This window comes from Salvia splendens, chromosome 4, assembly GCF_004379255.2.
Source record: "Salvia splendens isolate huo1 chromosome 4, SspV2, whole genome shotgun sequence".
Classification (NCBI taxonomy): Eukaryota; Viridiplantae; Streptophyta; class Magnoliopsida; order Lamiales; family Lamiaceae; genus Salvia; species Salvia splendens.
Genome location: NC_056035.1, coordinates 39,632,233 through 39,656,993, shown reverse-complemented (window position 1 = coordinate 39,656,993; position 24,761 = coordinate 39,632,233). Strand labels below are relative to the sequence as shown.

The 24,761-nt window shown below is 43.7% G+C and overlaps 3 long non-coding RNA genes across 3 annotated transcripts; all 3 read right to left on the bottom strand.

Annotated features, from left to right (window-relative positions):
* Positions 1–3,279: 3,279 nt before the first annotated feature.
* LOC121800004 lies at positions 3,280–4,393 on the bottom strand. The gene is made up of 3 exons (XR_006050412.1): positions 4,281–4,393; positions 3,954–4,145; positions 3,280–3,632 (listed from the first exon to the last, which is right to left on the bottom strand). It is a non-coding gene; the product is annotated as an uncharacterized LOC121800004 (long non-coding RNA).
* Positions 4,394–5,497: 1,104 nt separating this feature from the next.
* On the bottom strand, positions 5,498–6,845 carry LOC121800006. The gene is made up of 3 exons (XR_006050414.1): positions 6,826–6,845; positions 6,673–6,748; positions 5,498–5,536 (listed from the first exon to the last, which is right to left on the bottom strand). It is a non-coding gene; the product is annotated as an uncharacterized LOC121800006 (long non-coding RNA).
* Positions 6,846–21,170: 14,325 nt separating this feature from the next.
* LOC121800005 lies at positions 21,171–22,433 on the bottom strand. The gene is made up of 3 exons (XR_006050413.1): positions 22,414–22,433; positions 22,261–22,336; positions 21,171–21,209 (listed from the first exon to the last, which is right to left on the bottom strand). It is a non-coding gene; the product is annotated as an uncharacterized LOC121800005 (long non-coding RNA).
* Positions 22,434–24,761: the final 2,328 nt, after the last annotated feature.

Genomic DNA, 24,761 nt, shown 5'->3' with positions numbered 1-24,761 from the left:
GATGTGTGGAAGATAGATCAAGGTTCACAAATGCAAATCGGAATATGGCTATTTTCAATTTGAAGTTTCTTTTGGGACAACTGCAACTTTGAAATCTCCGTAAATCAGCGAGTCAGTTCGTCACAAGTATGACAATACTTCGATCTTAGACATCGCTCTAATAAACCAACTAAATCCTCTCCACTTTTACAATCCCTAGTAGATGACGACCGACAAAAAATAGGATAAATTTATTTTTTCAGTAAATACCGACAATTAGAGTTTAGGATTTTGACTTAGTTATTGTACATTTTCGTGGACTTCTTATTTCTTGCTATTTATGGTTATCAAATTGCTCCTTAGTTGTCTAGTTTATTGAGATTGTGTTGTTTGTTCTCTAGGCATTATCTATATATTTTGTATGTCGAATCATATAGGTGGGTTTGACATTATTGTAAGTTATTGTTATTTGATACATAATTTTTTTTTTGTTTTGTGATGCTATATTGAGTTTTCCTACATCGTTTTTAGTACTCCGCCAACATGTTCTGACTTTAAATTTTTGCTTTAGGAAAAAATGAAAATTTGAGATTCATATATCCGACCGACCTTGTCTAAGTCTTTCAATATCTCAAAACGTAGGAATGCAAATTGAATTTCAATGCTCTATTGCCCATGGTCGTGGTGTACTTAAAATATCTTTAGAAAGAAAAATATTGTTTATTACAACACACTTTAAACACGTATTAGTCCCATAATTCAATTAAATAGATAGTGTAGTCTCACTTAGACAAGTGTAGCTAGGTTTTTTCATTCGAAAAAGTACATTATTTAGATGAAATAATAAAGACTCGTTATATTTTACTAGTACTATGTCCCACCTTAATACAAGTCGACTTATTCCGTGCACGCTTCATTTAGGTAATGACTAGACACAAAGACTAAAGTCCATAATTCAATCAATCAATGGTTAGTCAAATTACTACTATCATATTAATAATTAAACTTATTAATTTGTAGTGATATAATTATTGGCATCATAGAGATATGGACTAAGGGACCATGCTTTGTCCCAAAAAGAAATAGCAAGAAACTGGTGTGCATCATGTAGTATAATATTAGATGTAATCTCATCATGTGGTGTGGTTTGTTGGCATTGTTGCTTTACCACAAAATCTATGTTTATTGCCTTCTATGGATCAAAATGCCTTGCCAAAAAAACAAAGAATTAATTGAATGTTTATAGGCCGCAATTTTCTAATGTTTATCCAAAGTTTGGCGGATATATATATATATAATGCAAAATATTAATTTAGATAATTATGTATGTTAGGTGCGAACTAATAAATTTATAATAGTATTTCGTATTTGAAATGTTAGTATTAGATTTGTTTTGATATTATGAGCTTTTGTACAATAATTTACACAAAATATCAAATACTATATTTATTATGTACGTATTTTAGTATCATTTCAGCATTAGATTATGTGTAGCAAACCCTATAAAAATGCGACCTTTAAATTTCAATATGTTGGGGGCTCCAAAACACCGATCGAATCGCAGCTATGTCGCTGCCCGATGATAATCCATCGCGCACAACAACTAGCCACACTCATCGAACCATAGCTACGTCATTGCCCGACGGGAATCCACCCGCGCACAGTAACTAGTTATGCCTTCCCACCATGTCTATCCAAAGTTGCGCTGCTGCCCGACGGAAGAAATTCCGCACACATCACCAGATTTGGTTGCCGATGTTTTCGACTCTCTTCATTGTGTCGTAGTTCCCAATTTGAGGACAAGGTGGATTTCAACCGTGGGGGAGTTGATACGAGCATTATTTAGTTAGTTAGTTAAATTAGGAGTTTGCGTATCTTTTCCATATCTTTGTTTTGTTGTTCATTAAGTCAGTTATTAACATTATAAACAGGAGTTATTGTAATCATTTGAGAAATGCATAAGAATATCAATATTATGTTCATTCTCTTTTCCAAAGTGAGAAAACCGTCTTGCTCGACGGGCACTTACCCTCGACAGACATTTATCGATAGCCGATCTACGGACGCCGATCAGTCCGATTGGGGAGGGGGGGCTTAAGCTCCTACAATAGAAAAAAGACTTCTTTTATTTTATTTGACCATAAGTGTACGAATTCACTAATCCGACAACTAATCATGCTTGACTGAGTTTGCGGATTAAAGTCGAAAGTCTTGGATGACAGGTTTGATCCCTGACTACAAGCTCACCAGTCACCACAACTCCGCATTGCTAACCGTGCTACAAATCGTTCGTTAAAAACTTCTTTTTAGTCATACTATAACATTATTAGATTTTTTTAGATTTTATGTGAATTGTTGTGTAAAAGTCTCTGTCATCGCAACGATATAAAGACAAATTATTATCTTTAAAGGTTATTTTTATATAATTAACATCATGAAATATTCTTGATCAAGTGTATTCTTGTTTGTTGAAAATTCACCTTGGGTTAACATGGACCGTTTGAATGATATAATTATCCCACGAGCAAGTCATGGATGGCATGACATGATTTCACTCGAAGAAAAGTAAAAAGCTATGAATTAGAGTAATGATGGGATTTACTCTTCCTAAAAAAAATCTAGATTCTAAAGTTGTCATCAATCTTGATGATAAGATTTTTTACGTTTATGTGGACAATTATATTTTAGGTAAACTATACGCTAACAAAATTAGTATTTATCTAAAAAAAAGATGGGTTTTATTTCGATTAATACGAACACGCCACAAAGGCCCTAATCCAAGTTTCTATTTTGGGTTACGAATTTTGATTTTTTGGAGTCATGGGCTTGGGCTACAGACTATAATCTCAATCAAGTATTTTATAAAACCGATATATTCAAAATTTTATGATCAATCGAATCTACTCATTGCAAAGGGTCATTTACATTATCAATTAATCTATAGACAATTTGAGTAGGTCATTCTATCTTTTGAGATAGTGTTAATTTATAATTTTTGAAACTCAATTCCTTTTTAATTGACCTGATAATATAAATTTAAATAAGATGTACGAATTTGCACATGCAAAGGGAAACAATAAATCCTAAATAGGGGTAGAAATATCGACATTCAAAATGGGTAATTACACCATACATACAAAATGTTTCACAAATATTTTAAATTAGTACAAAAAATATTAAGTTAGCATGATTCATACAAAAAGTTTCATAAAGTTTTTAATTATTACATTCTGTTAAAATATTCAATGCCATTTAACTTCTTTAATGTTCAAAGCTCCAATAAAACATGTATCACAAAGCTCCATTAATGCATCTTTGTATCACAACACTTGCTTAATCTATAGTATATATTAATGTTCCTAGCTCCCTCACGAGATCTTTGAAACACATCTATACAAATATAAAGTGTCAGTTTTTTGACCTGCCATATGACACTGTTTTGGGAGGGGGGAATGAGGTTGTTTCATTTTTATTTTTTTTTATTTTTCTTTGTTACTGTTTTTGGTATTCTACATTTGTGCTTCGAAAATTGTTGTGTCATTAATGATGTTGTCTTGAAAATATGTGTGTTGATGGTGTTGTCTTGAAAATATGTATGTTGCATTTTTCCAATGTTGGTATTTATATTTTTCTCTTTCTTCGGCATCTTCAATCTGAAAATATAAATATATTTTACAACAAGTTAGTAATATAATCACAACCATAGAATGAGATACTTACTTAATAAAGTTGATGAAGCTAATGAATTTCACTTAGATTTACGAAGTTGCTATGCAGAAATGGAATTTAGAAACCTAAAGTTATAGAGTTTATGTTAATTATTCAGTCTATTTCCAATTTTCTAACTGATTATAATATTTTACTTTATGTTTATGAATCTGCTATAACATTAATTTAGGTATGAGTAGGTGCTATATAGGTGTGATTAATAGAAACTGAATTAATTGTTTTTTATTAATGAAAGAATATTATACCTTTTAGGTTTATCTAAGGAGATCTTCCAATATTTGTTGCTGAGATGGAGTTGCGCTCCAGCTTCCCACACATTCCATGTTACATGTATTCTCTTTAAACGATTGTGTGCCCTGCTTTTTATTTTGATCATCTTCACTCTTTTTTGCTGCAGAAAGTGGCTCTTCTTTTTGGCATAGGGTGGCGGCTGATACCTGTAAAATAGTTTATAAATGGATTTTATTTTTTTGTCTTTGTTATTTGGAAGGTCTTTTTCATCATTGTCTCTTTTTTGGAACAATGATTGTTTTTTTAGACTGAATGCTTACAGTTTTTAGTCCTACAAATACCTTAAGTTGCATACAGATTTATACCATCATTTGTAGATATCTTCATTCTACACAATCAGCATCTTGAGCAAGTGAAATTTGAGTTCTTATCATCTTCTGAACATACTTCTGAAGATCAAAGATGTCACCTTTCATTAGATTGCTTGATAACCTTCATCCCAGATTCTGCAACTCTATCATATCATTAAGGTTCGTTGTGTCCTGGTTTTTGAGTCAAATCTTGCAGATAAATCTGATAATAGTTACTACAGTATGTTTTGAATGAGAAAACATGTTATTGTGTTTAAATTTTATTTTATGATTATCAGAAATACTTTATGTTCATTTCAGTTTGTTAAGAATTTTTCTGTGTAGAAACCGAGGATAAATGTTTATTTAATTGTCACGCCCGCATTTCCTAAGGATAGGAAGTACGGTGGACCGTGACTAGGGGAGGAATAAAGAAACGGGGAAGAAAGGGGGAGAACAAGAATACTTGACCCGAAAACATTTAATAAAAGGAAGTTCACTTCAAAACATTGTACTGTGACGACGTTACTAAAGTTAAAGTAATCAGAGTTTAAATAAAAACATTGTATCGGATTACAAAGCAGCGGAAAAGACCAAGAGATAGATAATGCCGGGTATGACGACACGACACCATCCAAAAGGCAAAGTAAAAACACAATTTTGGCTTTAATTGCTCAACATCCGTCATCCCCATCGTCGCTCAACCTGCACATTAAGAAAACAACATGCAGGGCTGAGTACTTGATGCACTCAGTGGACACACGCCAAAATCCTAGTTTGTCATGCCATAACAGTGTAACCTTGGGGTTTTAAGTGTAAAGAAAATAACCCAAGTACACTAAAACATATTTCATAAATTCGACTGCGCAGTCATTTTCAGATATTGCCACCCTTATTCCCACCATCATACACTATCTGATCCAACGGGTGACAAGGGGCGTGGCCACACCCCAGGTCAACTAGACCGGCCAACTTGCTCTCAGATGGCTCCCGGTCTCGTGTACACTAGCCTGAGGGTTCGCAGCCCTACAGACCCGAATTCGATTAAACATATGTGGTAAACCACTTCAGATAGGTTTCAAAGCAAAACGGTTGGCAAGACAAACAGTTCACCTCCATAAACATTTCCGGAACAGAGTCCGTATTAAAGATAACCTACAAAATAGTAGGGTAGAAAAGCCCACCTCAATTGCTTAGCTTTTAAATAGTTCCCTTCTTCAACCACAATTTCCTCGTAAAAGATCACCCTTTTGAAAGATAAATAAATGTCATGATTAGAGTCAGGAAAGACGAGGTTTAAACGACAATGCATGATTCCTACGTGGATGACTTCAACATCTAGCACGTTACACGTACACACACTTAACAACATCTTATAAGACAATCACACAAAATCACACGTCCGAAACACACCACACACCACCCGACACGCATACCACGCACCCACGACGCGCACACGACACACACCCGAAACACTCGTACTCCCGGTATACCCTCCTTGTGCAAACGGCTCACTTGGCTCGGAAATGGTTCGGAAAAGGCTCGGTGTCTCGGCCTGGCTCGGCACCTCAGCCGACCGTCTCGGCCGCCTGGCTCGGCACCTCGGCCGACCGTCTCGGCCGCCTGGCTCGGCACCTCGGCCGACCGTCTCGGCCGCCTGGCTCGGCACATGTCTCGGCGTCTGGCTCGGCCCTGGCTCGGCACCTGTCTCGGCACCTCTCTCGGCACTGGCTCGGCACCTGTCTCGGCATCTGGCTCGGCATCTGGCTCGGCGTCTCGGCCGCTGGCCCGATCAAGTGCACACCAGTTTTCCCCCAACCAACGATTCTCAAACCTTATACGACACTCACACCACACATTCTACATCCCAAAACACACCCGAAAACATGAGATCAAACCTCCAAAACTCTCCACTACACCACCCTAGGCCAAACCCTAAGTCTCTCGGCCAACACACACAAACCACCCGAACCAAACGCTAATTCCTCCGAGCCATCCCCTGGCCAATCACACCCACATACATCACAATATCAAAACACCCAGATTCACACCCATTGCACAAAAACACATCACCCAGAAACGTACATCTCGCAGAACTGCGCAGTTTACTTACAAAAATCATTATAAAATCATCCGACGTCCAATGAAGCTGAAATTTACACACCATACAGAAGACACACCCAAGTTTATACAGTTAAAATCTCGTACCAACAGGAGATCGTTTGATCAGTCAAAAAGGGGTCGGAACCCACTGTCAGTCACTACCAAAAACATCCTCAACACAAACACAAAGCCACAAAACCTATTCAGCATCTAAAACATTCCAAATTCGTCCTAAATGCATGTGTTTTCGAAATTGACATGAGTTAGGGTCTTGGGTTACCTTTCCCGGAGAGTTCAAATGTAGTTCGAAAGCCTTCCCTACTCCGACTCCAATTCGGTACGAGAGAGAGTAACACCTTGACGAATCCAAGAAATCGATGAGAGGGGGTGAGTGGAAAAAGAGAACCGAGAGGGAGAAAGAGAGAAACCTTACCGGTGTTGAGAACAATTGCGAGAGAGAAGAGAGAACGAGCGATGGTGAGAGGGAGAGATTGAGAGAGTAGCTAGTTTTCTATTTTGGATCGGTTGTGAGGAGTGGGGAGGTTGAGAAAATAGTGGGGAGAGGGAGAGAAGGTTTCGAAAAAAGAGAGAGGGAGATGGAGAGAAAATTAGCTAATTAAGATATTTAATTCATAAATTAATTAATTATCCCAATTACACATTGCTTAGGTAAAAACATAACCACAAAAATAATATAAATCAATTAAGACTTACCAAACCATATCTTAAACAAGATATTCACAAAATTCATTCCTTAATAAAAACAATATTCAATATTTTTTTTTTCCGGATATTACATTCCTCCCACCTTAAAAAAAATTTCGTCCCGAAATTTTCCTAGATCACTCAAACAAACCTGGGTACTTATCTTTCATCTTATCCTCTAATTCCCACGTTGCTTCTTCGACTCCATGATTCCTCCATCGTACTTTCACCGAAACAATTGACTTATTCCTCAATTCTTGCACCCTTCGATCCAAAATGGCCTCGGGCTTCTCCTCATAGCTTAGATCGGGATTTAGGATCATCATCTCTTCTTGGTGAACTATGTGTGTGGGGTCAAACACATACTTCCTCAATTGTGACACATGGAAGACATTGTGCACATTTCCCAAGCTTGGTGGTAGAGCCAATCTATAGGCTACCGCACCGACTCTATCCAAAATCTCATACGGTCCGATAAATCGGGGTCTCAGCTTTCCTTTCGCTCCAAAACGAGTTATTCCTTTAGAAGGGGCAACCTTCAGAAAAACTTTCTCTCCAGATTCGAATTGTAGATCGGTCCTCCGAGCATCGGCGTATGATTTCTGTCGATCCTGCGCCTCCTTGATCCTCCCACGGATTTGTCGAACAATCTCTATCATCTCTTCTACAGAGTCTGGTCCGAGAATTCTTCTCTCACCCACTTCATCCCAATAAAGTGGCGATCTACACTTCTTTCCATACAATGCCTCATATGGAGCCATCTTGATAGTCGCTTGGTAACTATTATTGTAAGCGAACTCAACCAATGGCAATACTTCTTCCCAACCCCAGCCTCGATCTAGCACCACGGCCCGCAGCATATCCTCTAAGGCTTGAATCGTTCTCTCTGACTGCCCATCGGTTTGTGGGTGGAAGGCAGTACTAAAATTCAACTTAGTCCCCAACTCGCGCTGCAGGCTCGTCCAAAATCTAGAAGTAAATTTAGCATCGCGATCGGATGTAATTGTCGCTGGTACTCCATGCAGACGTATAACCTCCCGCACATATATCTTAGCCAACTGGTTGGATCCATAGGTAGCACGAACCGGTACAAAATGAGCAGATTTGGTGAGGCGATCTATAATCACCCAAATCACAGTGTTTCCTCGCTGGGATTTTGGCAGTCCTGTCACAAAGTCCATTGCAATATGTTCCCACTTCCATTCTGGAATCTCGAGGGGTTGCAATCTCCCATAGGGCCGTTGGTGTAGCGCCTTTACTTGTTGACATGCTAGGCATCTCTCCACAAATGCTGCAACATGCTTTTTCATACCGTTCCACCAAAATTGCCTCTTCATGTCTTGATACATCTTGGTGCTTCCTGGATGAGCAGCGTATGGGGTTTCATGTGCTTCTCTCATGATTTCGTTCCTCAGGCCTTCGTCCTTAGGCACACACAACCTTCCCTTGTATGTGAGACCATTATCCGCTGCCTCACGAAAATTTCCGAGTTCACCCGTCCCCACTTCCGAGCGAATCTTCTCTAGTAACGTATCTCGCCGTTGAGCTTCCACAATTCTGGCTCTTAAGTCGGGTTCCATCACCAACGTGGCTATTATTCCTTCCACAGTCTCGGGCATTCTCACTACTTCCAACCGCATCTTACTGAACTCTTGGATTAAACTCTCCTCGATAGTAAGAAAGGTGGCCAGCTGAGATTGAGACTTCCTACTAAGAGCATCGGCCACTACGTTTGCTTTTCCCGGATGGTAATTTATACCACAATCGTAGTCCTTCACCAACTCGAGCCACCTACGCTGGCGCATGTTCAACTCCTTTTGCTCAAAGAAGTACTTTAGACTCTTATGGTCCGTGTATATCTCACAACGGACTCCATAGAGATGATGTCTCCAGATCTTCAGTGCATGTACCACGGCTGCCAGTTCTAAGTCATGTGTCGGATAGTTCAGCTCATGGGGCTTCAATTGTCTCGATGCATATGCAATCACTTTCCCCTTCTGCATAAGCACACATCCAAGTCCCACCTTCGACGCATCCGTATACACCGCATAGTCAGTCCCTGACTCCGGCACAGCTAGAATTGGTGCGGTGGTCAATTTCTCCTTCAACAACTGAAAGCTCGCCTCACACTCTGGTGTCCAATTCATTTTGACTCCCTTTTTCAGTTGTTGAGTCATTGGCCTTGCTATCTTCGAGAATCCCTCAATGAACCTTCGATAATAGCCCGCCAGTCCTAAAAAGCTTCGAATTTCATTTTGTGTAGAAGGTGACTTCCATTCCTGTACAGCTTCCACCTTGGCCGGGTCTACACGAATCCCATCTGAGGTTACTACATGTCCAAGAAAGTTCACTTCCTTGAGCCAAAACTCGCATTTACTGAACTTGGCATATAATTTCTCGTCCCTTAGAGTTGCTAGGACGGTTCTCAGGTGCTCTTTGTGCTCCTCCGCGTTCTTCGAGTAAACGAGCACATCATCGATGAAAACTAGGACAAACCGATCCAAATATGGATGGAACACGCGATTCATAAGGTCCATGAACACTGCCGGGGCGTTCGTCAGTCCAAAAGGCATCACGACGAACTCATAATGACCATACCTTGTTCGAAAAGCCGTCTTGGGTACATCTTCTCGCCGAACCCTCAGCTGATGGTACCCAGACCTCAAATCCATCTTAGAGAAGACTCCTGCCCCTCGAAGTTGGTCAAACAAGTCGTCTATCCTTGGTAGTGGATACTTGTTCTTCAGCGTCAGTTTGTTTAGCTCTCGATAGTCGATGCACATCCTCATCGATCCATCCTTCTTCTTTACAAACAACACTGGTGCTCCCCATGGCGACACGCTAGGTCTAATGAATCCCAATTCCAGTAGCTCTTGTAGTTGCACCTTAAGCTCCTCCAACTCCTTTGGCGCCATCCTATAAGGTGCTTTGGATATTGGTGCCGATCCGGGCTCCAGATCGATCGTGAATTCTACCTGCCTGTCGGGTGGGGGTCCCGGCAAAGCATCGGGGAAGACATCGGGATATTCACTCACTATCGCCACATTTTCTATCTAACTGGCTTTCTTCTCCTCCCCATTCAAATAAACAAGGTACGCTGGACATCCCTTCCTCATCATTGTAGTGGCTTGCAGCGCGGAGACAATGGACTTGCGTCGGCTCATTGAGATTCCGTAAAACTTCGTCGGCTCTTTTCCTGGGGTTTCAAACGAAATTTCCCTTTCTCTACAATGAAGGGTAACGTGGTTCTCCGCTAACCAATCCATACCCAAGATTATGTCTACACTCCCCATCGTCAATACTTGCAAATTAAGAGCCAATAAACTGAGTTCACCTATTCCAAAGTTCACACTCGCACAAGATCGGGATATATCTATAGTCCCGCCTACAGGTGAGGTCACACTCATAGTGGGTTCGGTCTTAATAGTAGGTAATCCTAAAGTATCCACACAAGAAGTATCCTAAAGGAATGCGATGCACCCGTATCAAACAAGACAACTATAGGCATGTTGAGAAGTGTGCCCATACCTGCCAAGTTTCCTTGTCCAAAGGTTTCTTTCCCGTTTGCCGGCTACTTCCCCTTCAAGGCGTAGGCCCTTGCTTGCGACGGCAGTCCTTGGCGGCGTTGTTGCGGTTGAGGTGCAGGTAGTGCCTGGGATTGTGGACGGAAGCCTAACTGGTTCTGGATCGTTCCCGTTCCCATGTTCTTATTTGGGCAACTTCGGAAGTAATGACCACTTCTACCACAGCTGAAACACCTGGGGTCTCGACACTCTCCGGTGTGGTACTTGAAGCACCTTCCACATTGAGGGTTCCTCGGCGGAAAGTTTGCCCTCGGGTGATAGGTATTCTGTCTCCCGCCATTGTAGGGTGGGTTCCTCATGAGTTGTGGCCTCTTGCCACCATACTGAGTTTGATCACCATCCCACCTCCTCTTCCCTTGATGACTTGGCTGAGCTTGTAGGGGTGTCGCGTTTGTTGTCGCCACTACTCTTGGTTTAGGGAGTGCATCTTCCACGTCCAGTGCACAAGTCAAGATCTCCGAGTAGGAGAGTTCTCCTCGGCTAGCCAAAGCGGCCTTTATCTCATCTTTGAGCCCGGCCCGGAACTTCACCACCCACTTCTCGTCGGTATCTATCAACTCGGGCGCATATCGTGCCATCTGCGCGAGGGCTCGGTCGTACTCGCTACTCTAACTCCAACCCGTTGGTGTTCAAAAGCCAAAAATTCTTATCTACTATTGGTCCAAGAAGCACTAGTGAAAACCTCTTACGTCTAAAATCAATCATTCAAAAGGCCAACACATTCTCACATAACAAGCTCACCTCAACATTCACGTCATCATATCATCACACATCAGTCACATGCTTTCATATAAATTCGACACACAATAACAGTTCATAACACACAATAACAGTTCATAACACAAATAATTTCCAACTTTTCACATCACTTTGTACCCTTCTACATACATCAATATTTACTTAAACTTTCCAAAAATCCCCAATTTTTTCATTACCTAATCTCAGGTTGAGTGCGACGAGTCGGATGTTGAGCCAATGACACTTTTGAAAACTTACTCAAGACAGAAAAAGACTCTTGGATCCAGAGCAGAAAGAAAGCCTGGCTCTGATACCACTCTGATTACTTTAACTTTAGTAACGTCGTCACAGTACAATGTTTTGAAGTGAACTTCCTTTTATTAAATGTTTTCGGGTCAAGTATTCTTGTTCTCCCGGTCTCGTGTACACTAGCCTGAGGGTTCGCAGCCCTACAGACCCGAATTCGATTAAACATATGTGGTAAACCACTTCAGATAGGTTTCAAAGCAAAACGGTTGGCAAGACAAACAGTTCACCTCCATAAACATTTCCGGAACAGAGTCCGTATTAAAGATAACCCACAAAATAGTAGGGTAGAAAAGCTCCCATGTTTTTACTTTGCCTTTTGGATGGTGTCGTGTCGTCATACCCGGCATTATCTATCTCTTGGTCTTTTCCGCTGCTTTGTAATCCGATACAATGTTTTTATTTAAACTCTGATTACTTTAACTTTAGTAATGTCGTCACAGTACAATGTTTTGAAGTGAACTTCCTTTTATTAAATGTTTTCGGGTCAAGTATTCTTGTTCTCCCCCTTTCTTCCCCGCTTCTTTATTCCTCCCCTAGTCGCGGTCCACCGTACTTCCTATCCTTAGGAAATGCGGGCGTGACAGAGTGGTATCAGAGCCAGGCTTTCTTTCTGCTCTGGATCCAAGAGTCTTTTTCTGTCTTGAGTAAGTTTTCAAAGGTGTCATTGGCTCAACATCCGACTCGTCGCACTCAACCTGAGATGAGGTAATGAAAAATTGGGGATTTTTGGAAAGTTTAAGTAAATATTGATGTATGTGGAAGGGTACAAAGTGATGTGAAAAGTTGGAAATTATTTGTGTTATGAACTGTTATTGTGTGTTATGAACTGTTATTGTGTGTCGAATTTATATGAAAGCATGTGACTGATGTGTGATGATATGATGACGTGAATGTTGAGGTGAGCTTGTTATGTGAGAATGTGTTGGCCTTTTGAATGATTGATTTTAGACGTAAGAGGTTTTCACTAGTGCTTCTTGGACCAATATTAGATAAGAATTTTTGGCTTTTGAACACCAACGGGTTGGAGTTAGAGTAGCGATACGTCTGCTTTTGCACATCTTTCTCTTCTTCGGTTATGCCTCTGTATTTATACGCGAGGCGATTGTTTTTTTTTTAGATGGCACGTATGATCCGAACCCCGCGCCGGAGTGATCGTGATAGACTTAGGGCACAGAGGGTGCTCAGAGAGTATAGAGTGTATCGGAAAAAGGATCACATACCGTTGATCGAGTTCGTAGCACACTTCGACACCCTCTGGAGGGCAGCTCAGGAGTTCGGAGTGACAGAGTATGACGGCATTGAGAAGCTAATAGAGTTGCTCCCTGACAGCTGGAAGGAGTGGGCTAAAAGAACGGCGAGGAGGTACACGTGGCATGAGCCCGTTACCGAAGACATGGTGGGCGACATGGCTGGCTTCCGGAAGGCCGTGTATTGTGCACTGGTAGACTCTCGCGAGGAACAGCCCCCACAGGATGTGCAAGAGAGGATCGTGTATCAGGACAAGTACGTGAGTATGTACGAGGGTGAGCAAGGGTTTGAAGATAACTATGAGGAGGAAACCGAAGAGGATCCCGAGGAGGAACCCGAGGTGGCTCCGCAAGGGAACCCCGAGGAGGACGATGACGAAGACCCGGAGGAAGGGCCTATGGATGAGAATGATCGAGTCATAGTTTAGAGATAAGAATAGTTCGATGTCTCTTTAGTTTTTGCTTTTTAGTACGATCTGCTCTTGTGAAACAACGTTTAACCTTCTTTCTTTTAATGAGGATTTGGATTTGATTTATATCCTATGTGTTGTATCTTGAACCACACGAAGTTTTTTCTTTTTGAGAAATTTTTGAGAAGGTGGTAATTGTGGATGATATTTGTAGTAACACTTTATGGATATTGAATCAGAATGCCGCCAAGACGTGGACGCCACCCACGACAAGGACCCAACGCTGAGGCACCACCTCCACCACCCGCCTCCACCACCACCTCCACCCCCGCCTCAGCAGGAAAGATTCATAGTGACGTTCTCCAGGCAGAACCCCCCTAAATTCGATGGACAAGGAGATCCATCAAAAGCTGAGGAGTGGATACGCGGCCTCGAGCGTATTTTCAGGGTCATGGAGTGTACAGATAGGGAGCGCATTGCTTGCGCCACCTTTCAACTATCAGGTGATGCCGATTACTGGTGGGAGACTCGGCAAAGAACTATGAATCCTGCACGCCTGGAAGCGCTAACATGGGAGGAGTTTAAAATGGAGATTGATAACAAGTATGTCCCAAAGACGTACAGACGGGCCAAGGTGGTAGAATTCCACACGCTGAGCCAAGGCCGAATGACTGTAACCGAGTACGACCGAGCCCTCGCGCAGATGGCACGATATGCGCCCGAGTTGATGGATACCGACGAGAAGTGGGCGGTGAAGTTCCGGGCCGGGCTCAAAGATAAGATAAAGGCCGCTTTGGCTAGCAGAGGAGAACTCTCCTACTCGGAGATCTTGACTTGTGCACTGGACGTGGAAGATGCACTCCCTAAACCAAGAGTAGTGGCGACAACAAACGCGACACCCCTACAAGCTCAGCCAAGTCATCAAGGGAAGAGGAGGTGGGATGGTGATCAAACTCAGTATGGTGGCAAGAGGCCACAACTCATGAGGAACCCACCCTACAATGGCGGGAGACAGAATACCTATCACCCGAGGGCAAACTTTCCGCCGAGGAACCCTCAATGTGGAAGGTGCTTCAAGTACCACACCGGAGAGTGTCGAGACCCCAGGTGTTTCAGCTGTGGTGGAAGTGGCCATTACTTCCGAAGTTGCCCAAATAAGAACATGGGAACGGGAACGAGCCAGAACCAGTTAGGCTTCCGTCCACAATCCCAGGCACTACCTGCACCTCAACCGCAACAACGCCGCCAAGGACTGCCGTCGCAAGCAAGGGCCTACGCCTTGAAGGGGAAACAGCCGGCAAACGGGCAAGAAACCTTTGGCCAAGGAAATTTGGCAGGTATGGGCACACTTCTCAACATGCCTATAGTTGTCTTGTTTGATACGGGTGCATCGCATTCCTTTATATCAACTGCTTGTGTGGATACTTTAAGATTATCTACTGTTAAGATCGAACCCACAATGAGCGTGACCTCACCTGTAGGCGGGACTATAGTTATATCCCGATCTTGTGCGAGTGTGAACTTTGGAATAGGTGAACTCAGTTTATTGGCTCTTAATTTGCAAGTAATGACGATGGGGAGTGTAGACATAATCTTGGGTATGGATTGGTTAGCGGAGAACCACGTTACCCTTCATTGTAGAGAAAGGGAAATTTCGTTTGAAACCCCAGGAAAAGAGCCGACGAGGTTTTACGGAATCTCAATGAACCGACGCAAGTCCATTGTCTCCGCGCTGCAAGCCACTACAATGATGAGGAAGGGATGTCCAGCGTACCTTGTTTATTTGAATGGGGAGGAGAAGAAAGACAGGAAGATAGAAAATGTGGCGATAGTGAGTGAATATCCCGATGTCTTCCCCGATGCTTTGCCGGGACCCCCACCCGACAGGCAGGTAGAATTCACGATCGATCTGGAGCCCGGATCGGCACCAATATCCAAAGCACCTTATAGGATGGCGCCAAAGGAGTTGGAGGAGCTTAAGGTGCAACTACAAGAGCTACTGGAATTGGGATTCATTAGACCTAGCGTGTCGCCATGGGGAGCACCAGTGTTGTTTGTAAAGAAGAAGGATGGATCGATGAGGATGTGCATCTACTATCGAGAGCTAAACAAACTGACGCTGAAGAACAAGTATCCACTACCAAGGATAGACGACTTGTTTGACCAACTTCGAGGGGCAGGAGTCTTCTCTAAGATGGATTTGAGGTCTGGGTACCATCAGCTGAGGGTTCGGCGAGAAGATGTACCCAAGACGGCTTTTCGAACAAGGTATGGTCATTATGAGTTCGTTGTGATGCCTTTTGGACTGACGAACGCCCCGGCAGTGTTCATGGACCTTATGAATCGCGTGTTCCATCCATATTTGGATCGGTTTGTCCTAGTTTTCATCGATGATGTGCTCGTTTACTCGAAGAACGCGGAGGAGCACAAAGAGCACCTGAGAACCGTCCTAGCAACTCTAAGGGACGAGAAATTATATGCCAAGTTCAGTAAATGCGAGTTTTGGCTCAAGGAAGTGAACTTTCTTGGACATGTAGTAACCTCAGATGGGATTCGTGTAGACCCGGCCAAGGTGGAAGCTGTACAGGAATGGAAGTCACCTTCTACACAAAATGAAATTCGAAGCTTTTTAGGACTGGCGGGCTATTATCGAAGGTTCATTGAGGGATTCTCGAAGATAGCAAGGCCAATGACTCAACAACTGAAAAAGGGAGTCAAAATGAATTGGACACCAGAGTGTGAGGCGAGCTTTCAGTTGTTGAAGGAGAAATTGACCACCGCACCAATTCTAGCTGTGCCGGAGTCAGGGACTGACTATGCGGTGTATACGGATGCGTCGAAGGTGGGACTTGGATGTGTGCTTATGCAGAAGGGGAAAGTGATTGCATATGCATCGAGACAATTGAAGCCCCATGAGCTGAACTATCCGACACATGACTTAGAACTGGCAGCCGTGGTACATGCACTGAAGATCTGGAGACATCATCTCTATGGAGTCCGTTGTGAGATATACACGGACCATAAGAGTCTAAAGTACTTCTTTGAGCAAAAGGAGTTGAACATGCGCCAGCGTAGGTGGCTCGAGTTGGTGAAGGACTACGATTGTGGTATAAACTACCATCCGGGAAAAGCAAACGTAGTGGCCGATGCTCTTAGTAGGAAGTCTCAATCTCAGCTGGCCACCTTTCTTACTACCGAGGAGAGTCTAATCCAAGAGTTCATTAAGATGCGGTTGGAAGTAGTGAGAATGCCCGAGACTGTGGAAGGAATAGTAGCCACGTTGGTGATGGAACCCGACTTAAGAGCCAGAATTGTGGAAGCTCAACGGCGAGATACGTTACTACAGAAGATTCGCTCGGAAGTGGGGACGGGTGAACTCGGAAATTTTCGTGAGGCAGCGGATAATGGTCTCACATACAAGGGAAGGTTGTGTGTGCCTAAGGACGAAGGCCTGAGGAACGAAATCATGAGAGAAGCACATGAAACCCCATACGCTGCTCATCCAGGAAGCACCAAGATGTATCAAGACATGAAGAGGCAATTTTGGTGGAACGGTATGAAAAAGCATGTTGCAGCATTTGTGGAGAGATGCCTAGCATGTCAACAAGTAAAGGCGCTACACCAACGGCCCTATGGGAGATTGCAACCCCTCGAGATTCCAGAATGGAAGTGGGAACATATTGCAATGGACTTTGTGACAGGACTGCCAAAATCCCAGCGAGGAAACACTGTGATTTGGGTGATTATAGATCGCCTCACCAAATCTGCTCATTTTGTACCGGTTCGTGCTACCTATGGATCCAACCAGTTGGCTAAGATATATGTGCGGGAGGTTATACGTCTGCATGGAGTACCAGCGACAATTACATCCGATCGCGATGCTAAATTTACTTCTAGATTTTGGACGAGCCTGCAGCGCGAGTTGGGGACTAAGTTGAATTTTAGTACTGCCTTCCACCCACAAACCGATGGGCAGTCAGAGAGAACGATTCAAGCCTTAGAGGATATGCTGCGGGCCGTGGTGCTAGATCGAGGCTGGGGTTGGGAAAAAGTATTGCCATTGGTTGAGTTCGCTTACAATAATAGTTACCAAGCGACTATCAAGATGGCTCCATATGAGGCATTGTATGGAAAGAAGTGTAGATCGCCACTTTATTGGGATGAAGTGGGTGAGAGAAGAATTCTCGGACCAGACTCTGTAGAAGAGATGATAGAGATTGTTCGACAAATCCGTGGGAGGATCAAGGAGGCGCAGGATCGACAGAAATCATACGCCGATGCTCGGAGGACCGATCTACAATTCGAATCTGGAGAGAAAGTTTTTCTGAAGGTTGCCCCTTCTAAAGGAATAACTCGTTTTGGAGCGAAAGGAAAGCTGAGACCCCGATTTATCGGACCGTATGAGATTTTGGATAGAGTCGGTGCGGTAGCCTATAGATTGGCTCTACCACCAAGCTTGGGAAATGTGCACAATGTCTTCCATGTGTCACAATTGAGGAAGTATGTGTTTGACCCCACACACATAGTTCACCAAGAAGAGATGATGATCCTAAATCCCGATCTAAGCTATGAGGAGAAGCCCGAGGCCATTTTGGATCGAAGGGTGCAAGAATTGAGGAATAAGTCAATTGTTTCGGTGAAAGTACGATGGAGGAATCATGGAGTCGAAGAAGCAACGTGGGAATTAGAGGATAAGATGAAAGATAAGTACCCAGGTTTGTTTGAGTGATCTAGGAAAATTTCGGGACGAAATTTTTTTTAAGGTGGGAGGAATGTAATATCCGAAAAAAAAATTTTGAATATTGTTTTTATTAAGGAATGAATTTTGTGAATATCTTGTTTAAGATATGGTTTGGTAAGTCTTAAGTGATTTATATTATTTTTGGGGATATGATTATTTACCTAAGCAAAATGTTTTTGGGATAATTAATTAAGCTATGAATTAAATACCCTAATTAGCTAATTTTCTCTCTCTCTCTCTCTCGAAATCTCTCCCCCTCTCCCCACTACTTTCTCAGCCTCTCCCCACTCCCACTTAACCGATACACTTCCTCTCATTCTCTCCCTCACATCGGTTTCTCTCATTCTCTCCCTCAATCACTCTCAACATCACGGTAAGGTTTCTCTCTTTCTCCCTCTCGGTTCTCACTTTTCCTCATTCACTCCCTCTCATCGATTTCTTGGATTCATCAAGGTGTTACTCTCTCTCGTATTGAATCGGAGTCGGAGAAGGGAAAGCTTTCGAACTACAATTGAACTCTCCGAGAAAGGTAGCCCAAAACCCTATTTTCATACCAATTCCGAACCACATGCATTTAGGACGAATTCGAGTGTTTTAGATGCTGAATAGGATTTGTGGCTATGTGTTTATGTTGAGTATGTTTTTGGTGGTGACTGGCAGTGGGTTCCGACCCCTTTTTGACTGATCAAACGATCTCTTTTTAGTACGAAATTTTAACTGTATAAACCTTGGTGTGTCTTCTGTGTGGTGTTAAAATTTCAGCTTCATTGGAGGTCGGGTGATTTTATAATGATTTTTGTAAGTAAACTGCTCAGTTCTGCGGGATGTACGTTTCTGGGTGATGTATTTATGTGCAATGGGTGTGAATCTGGGTGTTTTGATATTGTGATGTATGTGGGTGTGTTTGGCCAAGGGATGGCTCGGAGGAATCAGCGTTTGGTTCGAGTGGTTTGTGTGTGTTGGCCGAGAGATTTAGGGTTTGGCCTAGGGTGGTGTTGTGGAGAGTTTTGGAGGGTTGATCTCATGTTTTCGGGTGTGTTTTGGGATGTAGAATGTGTGTTGTGAATGTCGTATAAGGTTTGAGAATCGTTGGTTGGGGGAAAGTAGGTGTGTGCACGTTACCGAGCCAGGTGCCGAGTCAGGTGCCGAGACAGGTGTCGAGTCAGTGCCGAGACAGGTGCCGAGCCAGGGCCGAGTCAGACGCCGAGACATGTGCCGAGCCAGGTGCCGAGACAGGCGGCCGAGGTACCGAGCCAGGCGGCCGAGACACCGAGCCAGGCCGAGACGGCGAGACAGCAACCGAGCCAGGCTCGGCCAGGACCGAGACAGCCGGCCGAGGTACCGAGCAAGGCCGAGACGCCGAGCCTTTTTCCGAACCTTTTCCGAGCCAAGTGAGCTGTTTGTGCAGTAAGGGTATGCCGGGGGTGTGAGAGTTGTGTGTGTGTCGTGTGCGAGTCGTGTGCGTGTCTTGGGTACGTGGTATGCGTGTCGGGTGCGTGCATGGTGTGTCTCGGACGCGTGTTTCTGTGTGCTTGACTTATAGGATGTTGTTAAGTGTGTGTATGTGTAACGTGCTAGATATTGAAGTCATCCACGTAGAAAACATGCATTGTTGACTAAGTCTCGTCTTCCCTGAGTCTAATCATGATTCTCATTTATCTTTCAAAAAGGGTGAACTTTTGCGAGGCAATTGTGGTTGAAGAAGGAAACTGTTTAAAAGCTAAGCAATTGAGGTGGGCTTTCCTATCCTACTATACTGTGGGATCTCTTTATTACGGACTTTGTTCCGGAAATGTTTTTATGGAGGTGAACTGTTTGTCTTGCCAACTGTTTTACTTTGAAACCTATCTGAAGTGGTTTACCACATATGTTTAATCGAATTCGGGTCTGTAGGGCTGCGAACCCTCAGGCTAGTGTACACGAGACCGGGAGCCATCTGAGAGCAAGTTGGCCGGTCAAGTTGACCTGGGGTGTGGCCACGCCCCTTGTCACCCGTTGAATCAGATAGTGTAGGATGGTGGAAATAAGGGTGGAAATATCTGGAAATGACTGCGCAGTCGAATTTGTGAAATATGTTTTAGTGTACTTGGGTTATTTTCTTTACACTTAAAACCCCAAGGTTACACTGTTATGGCATGACAAACTAGGATTTTGGCGTGTGTCCACTGAGTGCATCAAGTACTCAGCCCTGCATGTTGTTTTCTTAATGTGCAGGTTGAGCGACGATGGGGATGACGGATGTTGAGCAATTAAAGCCAAAATTGTGTTTTTACTTTGCCTTTTGGATGGTGTCGTGTCGTCATACCCGGCATTATCTATCTCTTGGTCTTTTCCGTTGCTTTGTAATCCGATACAATGTTTTTATTTAAACTCTGATTACTTTAACTTTAGTAATGTCGTCACAGTACAATGTTTTGAAGTGAACTTCCTTTTATTAAATGTTTTCGGGTCAAGTATTCTTGTTCTCCCCCTTTCTTCCCCGCTTCTTTATTCCTCCCCTAGTCGCGGTCCACCGTACTTCCTATCCTTAGGAAATGCGGGCGCTCTGTTCTCTCTTCTCTCTCGCAATTGTTCTCAACACCGGTAAGGAGCACTCAGTGGACACACGCCAAAATCCTAGTTTGTCATGCCATAACAGTGTAACCTTGGGGTTTTAAGTGTAAAGAAAATAACCCAAGTACACTAAAACATATTTCATAAATTCGACTGCGCAGTCATTTTCAGATATTGCCACCCTTATTCCCACCATCATACACTATCTGATCCAACGGGTGACAAGGGGCGTGGCCACACCCCAGGTCAACTAGACCGGCCAACTTGCTCTCAGATGGCTCCCGGTCTCGTGTACACTAGCCTGAGGGTTCGCAGCCCTATAGACCCGAATTCGATTAAACATATGTGGTTCAGATAGGTTTCAAAGCAAAACGGTTGGCAAGACAAACAGTTCACCTCCATAAACATTTCCGGAACAGAGTCCGTATTAAAGATAACCCACAAAATAGTAGGGTAGAAAAGCCCACCTCAATTGCTTAGCTTTTAAATAGTTCCCTTCTTCAACCACAATTTCCTCGTAAAAGATCACCCTTTTGAAAGATAAATAAATGTCATGATTAGAGTCAGGAAAGACGAGGTTTAAACGACCATGCATGATTCCTACGTGGATGACTTCAACATCTAGCACGTTACACGTACACACACTTAACAACATCTTATAAGACAATCACACAAAATCACACGTCCGAAACACACCACACACGCACCTGACACGCATACCACGCACCCACGACGCGCACACGACACACACCCGAAACACTCGTACTCCCGGTATACCCTCCTTGTGCAAACGGCTCACTTGGCTCGGAAAAGGCTCGGTGTCTCGGCCTGGCTCGGCACCTCGGCCGACCTTCTCGGCTGCCTGGCTCGGCACATGTCTCGGCGTCTGGCTCGGCCCTGGCTCGGCACCTGTCTCGGCACCTCTCTCGGCACTGGCTCGGCACCTGTCTCGGCATCTGGCTCGGCATCTGGCTCGGCGTCTCGGCCGCTGGCCCGATCAAGTGCACACCAGTTTTCCCCCAACCAACGATTCTCAAACCTTATACGACACTCACACCACACATTCTACATCCCAAAACACACCCGAAAACATGAGATCAAACCTCCAAAACTCTCCACTACACCACCCTAGGCTAAGTCTCTCGGCCAACACACACAAACCACCCGAACCAAACGCTAATTCCTCCGAGCCATCCCCTGGCCAATCACACCCACATACATCACAATATCAAAACACCCAGATTCACACCCATTGCACAAAAACACATCACCCAGAAACGTACATCTCGCAGAACTGCGCAGTTTACTTACAAAAATCATTATAAAATCATCCGACGTCCAATGAAGCTGAAATTTACACACCATACAGAAGACACACCCAAGTTTATACAGTTAAAATCTCGTACCAACAGGAGATCGTTTGATCAGTCAAAAAGGGGTCGGAACCCACTGTCAGTCACTACTAAAAACATCCTCAACACAAACACAAAGCCACAAAACCTATTCAGCATCTAAAACATTCCAAATTCGTCCTAAATACATGTGTTTTCGAAATTGGCATGAGTTAGGGTCTTGGGTTACCTTTCCCGGAGAGTTCAAATGTAGTTCGAAAGCCTTCCCTACTCCGACTCCAATTCGGTACGAGAGAGAGTAACACCTTGACGAATCCAAGAAATCGATGAGAGGGGGTGAGTGGAAAAAGAGAACCGAGAGGGAGAAAGAGAGAAACCTTACCGGTGTTGAGAACAATTGCGAGAGAGAAGAGAGAACGAGCGATGGTGAGAGGGAGAGATTGAGAGAGTAGCTAGTTTTCTATTTTGGATCGGTTGTGAGGAGTGGGGAGGTTGAGAAAATAGTGGGGAGAGGGAGAGAAGGTTTCGAAAAAAAAGAGAGGGAGAGGGAGAGAAAATTAGCTAATTAAGATATTTAATTCATAAATTAATTAATTATCCCAATTACACATTGCTTAGGTAAAAACATAACCACAAAAATAATATAAATCAATTAAGACTTACCAAACCATATCTTAAACAAGATATTCACAAAATTCATTCTTTAATAAAAAATTTTGAATATTGTTTTTATTAAGGAATGAATTTTGTGAATATCTTGTTTAAGATATGGTTTGGTAAGTCTTAAGTGATTTATATTATTTTTGGGGATATGATTATTTACCTAAGCAAAATGTTTTTGGGATAATTAATTAAGCTATGAATTAAATACCCTAATTAGCTAATTTTCTCTCTCTCTCTCTTTCGAAATCTCTCCCCCTCTCCCCACTACTTTCTCAACCTCTCCCCACTCCCACTTAACCGATACACTTCCTCTCATTCTCTCCCTCACATCGGTTTCTCTCATTCTCTCCCTCAATCACTCTCAACATCACGGTAAGGTTTCTCTCTTTCTCCCTCTCGGTTCTCACTTTTCCTCATTCACTCCCTCTCATCGATTTCTTGGATTCATCAAGGTGTTACTCTCTCTCGTATTGAATCGGAGTCGGAGAAGGGAAAGCTTTCGAACTACAATTGAACTCTCCGAGAAAGGTAGCCCAAAACCCTATTTTCATACCAATTCCGAACCACATGCATTTAGGACGAATTCGAGTGTTTTAGATGCTGAATAGGATTTGTGGCTATGTGTTTATGTTGAGTATGTTTTTGGTGGTGACTGGCAGTGGGTTCCGACCCCTTTTTGACTGATCAAACGATCTCTTTTTAGTACGAAATTTTAACTGTATAAACCTTGGTGTGTCTTCTGTGTGGTGTTAAAATTTCAGCTTCATTGGAGGTCGGGTGATTTTATAATGATTTTTGTAAGTAAACTGCTCAGTTCTGCGGGATGTACGTTTCTGGGTGATGTATTTATGTGCAATGGGTGTGAATCTGGGTGTTTTGATATTGTGATGTATGTGGGTGTGTTTGGCCAAGGGATGGCTCGGAGGAATCAGCATTTGGTTCGAGTGGTTTGTGTGTGTTGGCCGAGAGATTTAGGGTTTGGCCTAGGGTGGTGTTGTGGAGAGTTTTGGAGGGTTGATCTCATGTTTTCGGGTGTGTTTTGGGATGTAGAATGTGTGTTGTGAATGTCGTATAAGGTTTGAGAATCGTTGGTTGGGGGAAAGTAGGTGTGTGCACGTTACCGAGCCAGGTGCCGAGTCAGGTGCCGAGACAGGTGTCGAGTCAGTGCCGAGACAGGTGCCGAGCCAGGGCCGAGTCAGACGCCGAGACATGTGCCGAGCCAGGTGCCGAGACAGGCGGCCGAGGTACCGAGCCAGACGCCGAGACATGTGCCGAGCCAGGTGCCGAGACATGTGCCCGGCCAGGTGCCGAGACAGGCGGCCGAGGTACCGAGCCAGACGGCCGAGACATCCGGACGAGGTGCCGAGCCAGGACCGAGCCAGGCGGCCGAGACAGCCGGCCGAGGTACCGAGCCAGGCGGCCGAGACAGTCGGCCGAGACACCGAGCCAGGCCGAGACGCCGAGACAGCAACCGAGCCAGGCTCGGCCAGGACCGAGACAGCCGGCCGAGGTACCGAGCCAGGCCGAGACGCCGAGCCAAGTGAGCCGTTTGTGCAGTAAGGGTATGCCGGGGGTGTGAGAGTTGTGTGTGTGTCGTGTGCGAGTCGTGTGCGTGTCTTGGGTACGTGGTATGCGTGTCGGGTGCGTGCATGGTGTGTCTCGGACGCGTGTTTCTGTATGCTTGACTTATAGGATGTTGTTAAGTGTGTGTATGTGTAACGTGCTAGATATTGAAGTCATCCACGTAGAAAACATGCATTGTTGACTAAGTCTCGTCTTCCCTGAGTCTAATCATGATTCTCATTTATCTTTCAAAAAGGGTGAACTTTTGCGAGGCAATTGTGGTTGAAGAAGGAAACTGTTTAAAAGCTAAGCAATTGAGGTGGGCTTTCCTATCCTACTATACTGTGGGATCTCTTTATTACGGACTTTGTTCCGGAAATGTTTTTATGGAGGTGAACTGTTTATCTTGCCAACTGTTTTACTTTGAAACCTATCTGAAGTGGTTTACCACATATGTTTAATCGAATTCGGGTCTGTAGGGCTGCGAACCCTCAGGCTAGTGTA